General features: G+C 51.5%; 1 long non-coding RNA gene and 1 pseudogene across 2 annotated transcripts; one reads left to right on the forward strand and one right to left on the reverse strand.

Annotated features, from left to right (window-relative positions):
• Window positions 1-678: 678 nt before the first annotated feature.
• On the forward strand, window positions 679-7,388 carry LOC308359866. The gene is made up of 9 exons (XR_013968472.1): window positions 679-795; window positions 1,126-1,305; window positions 3,096-3,442; window positions 3,984-4,163; window positions 4,404-4,526; window positions 5,086-5,200; window positions 5,560-5,617; window positions 5,718-5,885; window positions 7,093-7,388. It is a non-coding gene; the product is annotated as an uncharacterized lncRNA (long non-coding RNA).
• Window positions 7,389-7,452: 64 nt separating this feature from the next.
• LOC308359846 (nuclear receptor subfamily 2 group F member 6-like) lies at window positions 7,453-8,686 on the reverse strand (annotated as a pseudogene). Its single transcript has one exon. The product of its transcript is annotated as a nuclear receptor subfamily 2 group F member 6-like (transcript).
• Between the last annotated feature and the right edge of the window lie 1,967 nt (window positions 8,687-10,653).

Here is a 10,653-nt window from a genome sequence, read left to right on the forward strand (position 1 = left end):
CATGTGCCTCCTCATTGTGCCTTGACAAAGGTACAAATGAGAAAGAATTTCATTCTTCTCTTCTTCACCCATTGGTAAAGGGAGGGATTCCCACCCTAACGTTATGGGATGTCCAGAGGCTGCACAGCTGAGCTCCACCGTAATTAATTCGGGGCCTATAATAGGGTTGTAGGAAAGGAGGGACACACACAGCATGCAGGGCCACGGGGGATGTTGCACCTGGGAACGTAATGGACAAAGGCTGCGCGTGCAGACTATGTAGTAAGAGGAGAGTGAAGGTGAGCCCTACTTCCTGCAGGAGGGACTGATTGGCTTGCTGGATCATTGCACAGGCTGTCAGGGCACTGGAGCTCACTCGGGAAGAAACCGTGCCTGGTCCCTGTGCTAAGGAGGGCTTGTTGGCCAGGGGATCTGATCTGTGGGAGCAGAGTGGGAAGGGAACATGGAGTGAGGCCATTTGAGGCCCTCCAAAGTTACCGGGTGCCAAGACAACACTTCCTATTGAATCTTAATCTCGGGCTTTCCATCACAGTGGACTCTGATATATGGACATCCATTTCATGCTGAGACTCTTAAGGCATGGGACAGGTGCTTCTCTAGGATGTGTAGCTGTCACGTGAGCAGGAGGGAGATGTGGTCATCAAACCCAAAATGTACTAACTTCCATTGATGTTCACGCAGTTGATCCCCAGGGAATCCCTGGGTGGCCAAGGGGTCGAAGGAAGAGCTGACGTCCTCCAGCACCATGGAATCCGGCAGCGCACTGTGGACAGAAGCCGCCACCTTCACCTGCAGGTAGGATATGCAGACTTTGGCTTCAGCCTGTAGCAAGTAGGCCTTGGTGACTCTATGAAGCTGGTGGGGGTGCCATGACCCAGAGAATAATAGACAGCTGGATAGGAAGGCTCAGAGTCTGTGAGAGACTCTGTTTCCAGGAGAGCCCAGTGCATGGCCAGCAATTGCTGCTCTGATGGTCTCTAACCAGGGCCAAGGAGGGCCGTTTCTTGCTTTGGGAGCCCATGGACAATGGACGGATAGCATGGGTGGTCCAGGGACTCCAGGAAGCGGGAGAGGAGGCTGCTACAGCCTTTTGACCCGGGCACGAACAGGTGGTTTTTTCTAAAGCTTTTATTTATGTAGTTAAGAGAGAGCTCTGGCTGGAAGAGGGGCTGAAAGGGAGAGGGAGAATCAGGCTCCCCACCGAGCAGGGAACCCCCTGCCAGGCTCGATGTCAGGATCCCGAGATCAGGACCTGAGACAAAGGCAGACGCTTCACCAACGGAGCCACCCAGTCACCCCCAACAGGTAATTTTTACTTGCACAGATCCTAGAGCCTTTTGTTGAGGGGAGACCCTCCCCCCTTAGCATGGGCTCATTGACAAGTAACAGCTGAAATGGGCTTCCATGAAATTTATAAACAAGGAATATGTTGCCTCCACAACCCAGGAAGTACTGAAAGATGTTGGACTTCTATGTCCTTTTTTTCTTTTTAAGGATTTATTTAGTGACTTGATAGAACACGAGAGAGAGAGTCCAAGGGGCTGGTAGGGGCAGAGGGAGAGGGAGAAGCAGGCTTCCCGCTGATTAGGGAGCCTGATGCAGGGCTTGTTGCCAGCACCCTGAGATCAGGACCTGCGCCCAAGGCAGACACTTAACTGACAGGAAGCCCCGCATCCTTAAGAAGTTTGTCAAACAAATATCCTCACAGTAGGATGTCCTAAATGTGATGTGCCATCTATGTTCCTGGAGAAAGCTGGGTGCAGTACGATCCTGCCCACAGTTTGCCTATGATAGCAGAGTGGTTTGGGTGCCCTGTGCATAACGAAGTAAATCGTTTCTCTTTCAAGGTCAAGGGACGTGTGACTGAGAGGATGTTGAAATTGGCACTGAACAGAACATATTGGCCAAATCTATAATAGCAAAATATTCCCCATCTTTAAATTTGTTGGGCTCCGTCATGGTTTTTTATAATGACTCTGTTTCTTTATTTTAAGGAGAGAGCAGGAGAGAGAGAGAGAGAGCTAGCAAGGAGCAGGGGCAGGGGGCGGTGGCGGGGAAGGAAGGGCAGAGGAAGAGAAAATTGCAAGCGGACTCCACCCTGAGCACATAGCCGGACATGGGACCCGATCCTATGACCCTGAGATCCTGACCTGAGCCAAAAGCTCAACCCACTGAGCCCCCCATGTGTCTCTGGTGTTTTAAGGGTACAGGGGTTTATTTAATCAGGTACAGTAAGGTAAGCAGATATATAAGTAACTCTCACAACGCAAGAAGCGTTTGCAGACTCCCTGATCCCGAGAAAGGAGGTCCTGAGAGCCATGGAGGGCCGCCCAGGGAAGCACCAGGGTCGGTCAGGAGAAAGAGGGGGTGAAGGGACAGACAATACGGGCAAGACCCTTTATTGTGGTTTCCATGGCAAGGGGCAGGTGAGTCCCGGGTAAGCACGTTTAAGACTGCTTAGTTTGTGTCCTGTCAGTGGGTTCCGGGACACAGTGGTGTCTGTCTGGAGTAGTCTGTCCCTGCCCCTGGGGTGATCAGGGCAGGGGATAGTGGCCCAGAGTAAGAGTTTCTTACAAGAGGTGGTTGGGGGTAAAGGCTCCGAATTGGTTGCTTAACATGTGAAAGCTTTGCCGGTAGGCAAGCTGTTGAGCATCTCTAGGAACTAAGTAAGCCTGCCAGGGACAGTCCCTCCAAAGTCAGCAAGGCCTGAGATGTCAAAGCATTAAATACAGAAGGTAGAATCTATGGTGATTATACTTGCTATAAACAGAATTTGAATTAAGTCCGTGAAGGTTAGCCAACCGGTGCATCTTAGCAACATTAGAGATCATTCAGAACCTATGTTGTAGAGGCACAGATGGCAGTTGGCCTCCTTTTAATTTTGCCAGTGAAATTGTTTTAGTAAATTTTGGATTTCCTTTTTATTTTTTATTTTTTAGAGATTTTATGTATTCCTTTGAGAGAGAGAGAGAGAGAGAGAGCGCGAGCGAGCAAGTGTGACAGAGCAGGACCCAGGGGGAGCGCAGGGAGAGGTAGAGGGAGAAGCAGACTGACTCCTTGCCCAGCAGGGAGCTTGACATGGGGCTCTCTTCCAGGATCCCGGGATCAAGACCCGAGCTGAAGTCAGACGACTAACCATGTGAGCCACCCAGGTGCCCTTGTAAATGTTGGATTTACAGTTGGATCAAATTTTGAACCTATGTTGAATTAGTCGTTGGGGGGGGGGGGTCCCTACCTACTGTATTCAGTTTTCTCTCTTCCAGTCCTCCTTTGCTTGGGTTTGTGTCTTCCTGGATATACGTGTGGGGTGGGGGAGTGTCTTTTTGCCCTGCTCCTCTTTCTCGGTTTTTTCTTGCAGAGTGTCTCAAATCAGCATCATCAGCCTTGGAGCTTCTGTCGTGGCGATGGTTGTATGGTTTCAAGTCTCCTGGCATAAGTCAAGGTGGGAATCGATCCCCTCAGTGTGCCATTCTTACATTTCCCTGGGGTCCGGGCCTCCCTCCTTTCCACTCACAACACAGAGAGTCACCCCCAGGACTGTGCTTGGGGTGCGCTTTCCCCCATAGGATCTGGACGTCAGCATCAAGCACTGGCCCAACACCCAGTCCCTGGAACTCAAGCCCACCAGTCAGCATGTCCTGCGGTTGCCAACCTCAGGGGGGAGCCTTGGAGACCATACAGGCCACATGCAGGTCACAGAGGTGACACCTCCCCCCAGGATACAGTCAATTCTCATTCATTCTCACCTTGTTGGCAAGGATGGGACATTAGTTTGGAAATGGATGGCGACCTCCATTTGAGATAACAGAACGCGAGCCGACTCACAAGCTGGCCAGCGATGGCCAGTTCCCTCCCAGATCGTGACTGTCAGGTCTGAAGCTGGCTAATTAGCGAAGGAGCAGGTCAAGCTGACCCCCGTGTCCTCATTTAACACAGGGACACCCTGTTTGTGATGCCACTTGTTTTAATCACCTTCTCCTCAGGTCCCCGATGAGAGAGAGAGATACCTGCTCCAGACTTGTGGGGATGCCCTGACACGTGTGAGTGACAACAGTTTACCAGTCACATATACTCACACTTCAGGGGAGGAGGATACCACACACCGTGCAGGACTGCACAGAGATCGCGCTTGAGAACAGAGAGAACCAGCAGGGCCTTGGAAGGCAAGACTTGCTTGAAACAAGAGGGTGTGGCAGGTCCTGGTTCCCATGGGAGGGTGTGAGTGGCTTCCTTGAAGAATTGAGTGGGCTTCTAGGGAACTGAACGCTGCTCCCCAAAAACCCAAAAGCTCTATGGCTCGTCCCTATGATGAGAAGGGTGTTTGGTTACGAGATCGCCCCTGTGAGGGAAGAGGGAGAGGAGAACGTGCATGATGCCATTTGAGTCCCTCCTTGACCTTCCAGGTGTCAAGACAGCGCTTAATACGGAATCTTATTTCAGGCCTTATGCCGCAAGAGGGTATGACAGAGTCATTCTTCTTAGAGCTAATCATGGAATTTCACAGTGAAACAGTATACAGGATAAAGGTAAGTGGTATTGCTCTTTGCTAGCAATGAATATGTAGGCTCCACCATCAAACACATTCACAGTTACTCGTACAAAGAAACTACTTTTGGATAAATCTAACAGTGCCTGTCCAGACATCACATGCTGGAAGCTATTTAGCACTGATATAGGGAATCAAAGATATAAATAAATGGAGAGATACAGCATGTTCGTGATTTGGAAGACTAAGCATCGTAAAGATGTCAGTTGTTCCCAGATTGATAGAGAGATTTAATGCCATTGCTATCAAAATCCTGTCAGCTTCGTTCATTTTTGTAGAGATAGACAAAAATATTCTAAAATGTATGTGGAAGGAGAAAGGAATTAGAGTAGTTTCAAAAACAATTTTGAAAATAATACTAATGTGGGAACACAGTCTCTGGAGTTTCAGAACTTAGTAGTAGTTATAATAAGGAAGCCTGTGTGGTATTTGCAGAAGGCCAGACACATAGAACAGAGCAGAGCAAAGAACCCAGAAATCGTCCCCACAAATATGCCCATCTGCGTTTTGAAAAGGGTGCTAAAGCAATTCTGTTCCAGAGAGCTGGATTTTGTACCGACTACAGCCATCTAAAGCTTGTGATGAACTCAGAGAGGCCAAACTCAGAAAACAGCAGCAGCAGAGGAGGACGGTGGTGTGACCGAGGCCTCCCAGGTGGGAGTGGGAGAGAGTGTGTGCGCCCAGGGTTGTGTGGGCGGGGCCCAGAGAGCTATCCAGTGATGCTTTCCGAAGGCCCAGGGAGCGGGGAAATTGTGCAGTCAGCGTGTGGGCACAGGCGCCAATGAGCGGGAAGGGTGTTAGGACGGCTGACGTGGGCAGGTCCCTGAGACGCCTCAGTCACTGAGCCTGGGGAGAAGCACCCCCCTTTTGCAGCCTTCTGTGAGGCTTGCTTCTGGCCTGGCGTCTCAGGATCCCGCAACCTTGCCCGGGTGGGCGCAGCACCTCAGAACCTCCAGACCCGTGGCCACTGGTCTGAGGACGCCCCTTTTCACCTCCTGTACTTCCTCCTCAAGGTCGACGCAGAGGACGAAGGAGCGAGCAGCCCTTGGGAAGATGCTTCTCTGCAAGGAGGTACCTGTAGGGCATGGTGTCAGGGCCCTGTGTACCCGGGGGGCTGGGGCCTCGCTGGGAGGCGGGCCTGTGTCTCAGGAATATACTGGTTTGCCAAAAGGTCGCTGTCAGCTCGTGCGCCCCTCGTTTCGCACCTGTGAAGAGCCCAGAACGGGGCTTCCTTTATGGAGCTGCTAATTATGCGAGAGTGCGAATGCGGCCGAACCAGGCAGATGAGGTTTCAGCCTCGTTGGGGCTCAAGTCCTGCTCGAAGACCGACTTGAAGCCAGTAAGTGTAGTGTTGACGGGGGAGAAGTTCCGTTCTCCCTCTTGAGTAGGTTACATTCCACTATGGGTTGTCAGGATCCCCACCGTGCACCTGCGATCAGGCCAGTCGGGGTGTGTGTGTGTGTGTGTGTGTGTAGGGGGAATGGCCTTCCTTTTGGGTGGGTTGTGGGTATCAGTGATTGGAATACATGATAAATAGGACTGACAGGATGTGTGAGGGACTCCCCACCTGGTTGGAAAAGACAGGAAGGAAATAATGACCTGTGAAATTCATCATTACTGTTTTGCATTGAGTGCTGAGAAATACAGGGTGCCTTAGAGTTTGTAATTTCCTGAGTAATGTTTAAGCTGAGACCAGGAGGCTAAGAAATCAAGGCGGATGTGGGAAGGTGTTCAGTTAGAGCAGGGAAGGAGTGTGAACTGTTCAAGGAATTGAGAGAATGTCCTTGAAGCTCGGGGCACGTGGGGACTGTAGGGTGGGCAAAGCCAAGGTTTGGGGTGAAGACTTGTACTTTTTGTAGATTCTTGGAAACTAATCATAGTGATTTAAAACATGGGGTCCAGACCCAAGCAGATCCTAGCTCTGCCTCTTAGGAGCTGTGTTGCTAAAGCATTGTACGTGTCAGTTTCCTGATGGGAGAAATGGGGATGATGATAATCCCACTTCATAGATGATTGTAAAGATGAAATGATATTTACCATTAATAAAACACTTAGCGCTATGTCTGACATGTAGTAGGTGTCAGTGGTGGTTGGTTCAAGAAATCAATAAATACGTAGATAAGTTTTGAAGACGTGGAGGCAGTCTGTGGTGCCATTTGTGAACATAAATGGACTCCACGCAACTTCATTTCTTCTCCAGCTTTCAGATGCTGTTGACCACATGTGTCACACTGTTGAATTAGAAATAATTTTTCTCAAATGGACAGTTATTTGTCCAGAGAATCTGCAGTGCCATTGAAATGATGAGAGGGAAATAAAATGCTTTTCAGTACCATGTCCCAATTAGGTGTATTTAAAATTTCCTGACACATTGATTTATTTAGTATTTGTTGGTAACCGTTTGTGCGAACTTACTTACTTAAAGTAAATTGACTGTAGAGTAATTGAGACCCAGAATAAGGACAGAGAAGTAGTATAAGTAGAGCGTGGCTTTTCTTGACTCTGGATGGGATAGGTTTTTTGTTCTGTTTTGTTTTTGTTTTCAGGTAGGAAACATCTTTATTATTGGCCTCGATTCATTCATCATATAGTGTCCAGTGTGGATTCCGTATCCAGACAATCTGCCTGGTGCATTACTACGCTGGCCCCTCTAGTCCAGAGGCCAGGCCGTCCCCCGAGGGAAGCCAACCCCACCGGCCCCAAAAGTTCATGCTTGGGGTGCTGAGCGCCAGGCTGTCCCAGGAATGGGCCCCTCGGTCTGTCACCCTCTATTCTGGCCAGGACTTCTGGGGAGGCCGAGGCTGGAGCCTGGACCAGCACTCTTTTTGGTTTTGTGATGTTTAAAAACAAAAACAAAAACAAAAAACAGAGGAGACAAACATTTCACTGTCTTAAAAAATAGGAGTCTGAGGAGAGAAGCCAAGGTCCTCCGCCTGGGAGCCCCGCATGAGGCCGAAGCATCCGTGTCCCTTGAGGTGTGCTGACCCAGCCATGGCGCGGCCGGCCCGGCGAAGTCACTGGCCAGAGCCGTAGGGCCAGTTGAAGGTACTTGCTGACAGCAGCATGTCTCGGATCAGCGTCTGGGTGGGCGTCTTGCCCACCAGGCGCATGAAGAACAGCTGGGAGGTGAGGGAGGCTGGGAGGGCGAGCAGGGCCGGGAGCCGCAGCCGCGGACGCCCGAAGCGCTGGGGCTGGGACGGGTACTGGGCCCGCACATACTCCTTGAGGGCCACCTCCGAGTTCTCCTGCAGGCTTTCCATGTGCTCTGGGTTCGAGAGGCCACAGGCGTCAGGCGTGAAGAGCGCGATGGCCTTGAGGCAGCCAAGTGGACCTGCAGGCAGCCCAGCTTGTGCACCTGCTCCTGGAAGGCGCGCACCTGGTCCGTGAGGGGCGCGGCGTGCAGGCCGGCGGCAGCCAGGAGCTGCGCCCTGTGCAGGGGCAGCGCCGCCTGCGCCAAGTTCACCTGGAAGATCTCGCTCCAGCTGAGGCCAGCAGCGCCACCTGGCCGGCCACAGGCAGCTCCGGGAAGAAGGGGGCGTGGCGCGCCCACTCCACGGTGCTGAAGAGCAGCCGCGCCGCCAGCTGGCACACATTGTCGGTGCCCAGCACCGCCAAACGCGCCCGCACCAAAGCACCTGGACCCCGCGCGGTAGGGCTCGGCTCGCAGCAGCTGCGTGATCACCTCCGACACCGGCTGCCTTGGGAAGTGGTCTCCGCTGGTGGCTGCCAGCGCCAAGCGCGGGGTGCTGCCCGAGGAGGCTGCCACGGCGCCAGGCAACAAGTCGGGGATGCGGCCGCGCTGCACCGCCTCCTTCCTCGTGCCCACCCGGAAGCACTTTTTCAGGAGTCAGTATTGGCACAGGTGAAGCGGGTCGATCTGGCAGTCAGGGTTGGACCCTCCGGTGCAGCTGCGGTTGCTGTGGATGCTCCGCTTGAAGCAGCTCTTGCAGCCCTCGCAGGGGAAGACGCTTTAGTGCTTGCCGCCGGACATGTCCCCACACACCGTGCGGTCCACCTGCAGCCCGGACTGCTCTTCACCAGGCTCAGAGTCGCGGGCAGTGCCTGGGGGTGAGGCCCAGAAAGCCTCGGGGCCAGCACTTCCCAAACTACCTATCCCTCTTGTGGCCGCACCTTCCCTGCCTGGGCCTCAGGCAGGGCCCCCAGCCTCACTCGCCCTCTCCACCGCCCACCCTGGGAGCCGGCCTCGTGCTGCAGCCGGTTTTCTCTGGGATAGTTTTTGTAATTTCTCTGTTCTTCTCTCTCTGTTTCCAATGCCTTCCTGTGTCTGCAGCCTAAACATTGTAGGGGAAGTTTGGGTTTGGAATTGCAGAGACTAAATAGGAGTACCCAACCCAGTGCAAACCAGAAAAGCATGAAGGACTTTTGTGTCGGGGTTTTTTTTTTTTTTGGTTTTTTTTTTTTTTTTTTTAAGATTTTATTCATTTGACAGTGAGAGATCACAAGTAGGCAGAGAGGCAGGCAGAGAGAGGGGGAAGCAGGCTCCCTGCTGAGCAGAGAGCCCGATGCAGAGCTCCATCCCAGGACCCTGACACCATGACCCGAGCCGAAAGTAGAGGCCTTAAGGCACTGAGCCACCCAGGCGCCCCCGTGGGGATTTTTTTTTTCTTTTAAAGATTTTATTTATTTACTTGACAGAGATCACAAGTAGGCAGAGAGGCAGGCAGAGACAGAGAGGAGGAAGCAGGCTCTCTCTGAGCAGAGAGCCCGATGCGGGGCTCGATCCCAGGATCCTGAGATCATGACCTGAGCCGAAGGCAGAGGCTTTAATCCACTGAGGCACCCAGGTGCCCCACCTGTGGGGATTTTTTAAAGAAAAGACAGATGCTTACGTCCTACCCTAGACTCTCCGGGTCAGAGCCGTCTGGGATAGGCCCCAGGGTACAAGGACCAAGCATGTTTACCATCTAGATGTGTTTCATGAAAGCTTTTTTGGCGCTGGGCTTTCCATCATCTGAGAAAACATTCAGCAAGATTGGGAGAACCCATAAGCTAACGATCGATGACATTTAGCAGGGCTCTGCCCTTCGGGTTCTGGGATTTCATGATCTGCATGTTTGGTGGAATGTGTTACACCCTTAGCTCTTGTCAGAAAGTTATGCATTGTGGTACCTGGGTGTCTCAGTGGGTTAAAGCCTCTGCCTTCGGCTCTGGTCATGATCCCAGGGTCCTGGGATGGAGCCCCGCATCGGGCTCTCTGCTCAGCAGGGAGCCTGCTTCCTCCTCTCTTTCTGCCTGCCTCTCTGTCTATTTGTGATCTCTCTCTGTCTGTCAAATAAATAAATTAAATCTTAAAAAAATAAAATAAATTTAAAAATTTAAAAAGTTATGGACTGTTTTTTCTTTTGTTTTCCGTTGTTTATAAATTTTATGTATTTAACAGAGAACGAGCCAGAGAGCATAAGCAGGGGGAACAGCAGAGGGAGAGGGAGAAGCAGGCTCCCTGCTGAGCAGGGAGCCCCACCAGAGGCTGGATCCCAGGACCCTGAGATCATGACCTGAGCTGATACCAAGAGTCAGATGCTTAGCCAAACGGAGCCACCCAGGCACGCTTACAGGACCTGATGTCTTAGGAAAATAAATGGCAAGGCTAAAGAAAGAGAAGGGAGAAAGTGAGGCCTGTAATTAAAAGAGGCTCGTGAGACCTGTTAACCAATGGCAAGCTATGGGTCTTATTCTCACTCAGGATTTAACGAATACAGAGAGTCAAAATATTTATGAGATAATCAGATCAATTTGAACTGTGACTTGACATGTCACGATATCGAGAAATTATTTTGAAATGTTTAAAGAGTGATGATCGTTTTGTGGGTATATCTATGTGTGTGTCCATCAAGGGCAGTTTTGTTCCCTGGGAGATGTTTGGCAACGTCTAGGACATATTCGGTGGTCAGAAGCAGGAGTGAGGAAGAGGCTCTCCGCATCTGGTGTGTGGAGACCAGGGGTGCTGCTAAGCATCGTAGTATGCTCAGGACAGGGCCCTCAGCAAAGAACGATGGGGCCCAAGATGTGGGGAATGTCAAGGTTGGGAAACCCTGTTCTGGAGACACATGTTGAAGTAGCTGTGGGTCAAATGATAGGATGAAGAT

Source organism: Martes martes (genome assembly GCF_963455335.1).
Source record: "Martes martes genome assembly, contig: SUPER_18_unloc_1, whole genome shotgun sequence".
Lineage (NCBI taxonomy): Eukaryota > Metazoa > Chordata > Mammalia > Carnivora > Mustelidae > Martes > Martes martes.